Source organism: Sinocyclocheilus anshuiensis, unplaced genomic scaffold (genome assembly GCF_001515605.1).
Source record: "Sinocyclocheilus anshuiensis isolate Anshui unplaced genomic scaffold, SAMN03320099.WGS_v1.1 scaffold415, whole genome shotgun sequence".
Taxonomy (NCBI): Eukaryota; Metazoa; Chordata; class Actinopteri; order Cypriniformes; family Cyprinidae; genus Sinocyclocheilus; species Sinocyclocheilus anshuiensis.
In genome coordinates, this window is record NW_015552655.1 from 1158131 (window position 1) to 1159116 (window position 986).

At 36.8% G+C, this 986-nt stretch overlaps 1 protein-coding gene across 1 annotated transcript in view; it reads left to right on the top strand.

The window, feature by feature from the left end:
* The window catches only part of dnah3 (dynein axonemal heavy chain 3), a 69260-nt gene that overhangs the window by 26047 nt on the left and 42227 nt on the right, over window positions 1–986 (top strand). The gene's annotated exons all lie outside the window — the stretch shown is intronic.

Consider the following 986-nt stretch of genomic DNA (forward strand, 5'->3'; position numbering starts at 1 on the left):
TTGATGTATGGTTTGTTAGGATAGGACAATATTTGGCCGAGATACAACTATTTAAATATCTGGAATCTGACGGTGCAAAAAGATCAAAATACTGAGAAAATCACCTTTAAAGTTGTCCAAATTCTTAGCAATGCATATTACTAATCAAAAATTAAGTTTTGATATATTTACGGTAGGAAATGTACAAAATATCTTCATGGAACATGATCTTTACTTAATATCCTAATACGAATGTGCACTGCTGTGAAGGAAAAGAAGTTGTGCAATACGAAACGCAGCTAGTTTTTAATAGCTTTACCTCATGTCTTCTTTTGTATAATCCTTAGAAGCCAAAATCTAAATAAAAAAATAAAATTAGCTTAATAAAACAGCCACAGGCCTAAAGTGTAAGCAGATGTTTGAATGTTTAGTTCTGTCAGGACCACTATCGTCAAAATGATAGATACTTAGCATAAAGTTTGGTTTGGCGGTATGGTTCTGTTCTGGGCAAAAAACTCCCTGCCCATCCATGCAGCCTGTCATGAATGAGCAGGGAGAGCAGCAATAATAACCCCCCTAGGGTTAACAGAACAGAACAAGGCAGATATCATTAATGTACTTAATGATATTTAAGTGTAACACTTTGTTCAAGATAAAGGAGTCTGAACACAGGAGCTGTATGAACACAGATGCGTAAATGCTGCTGCAAATATACTTTTTTCAATTAGCAGACCAGGTAATATACACAGTGATATAGATTAAAACACCATTCACTTATCTTAGATGTGGATTTCAGATGTTCTGAAACACGCTGCAACAGTTGATTTGCGAGCAGCGATGCTTAATTTGCTCCGGAGCAAGCTGAAAAGCTGCTGAATAATACTGAATAGAGCTTATATAGGAATGCTGCGATAGGTGTCGTATTCATATAGGTAGATGTGATCAGCCGAGAATCAGCTGATGCAAGCTTGACTCACGTGACCTGCCAGAACTAACGCTAACGCTTA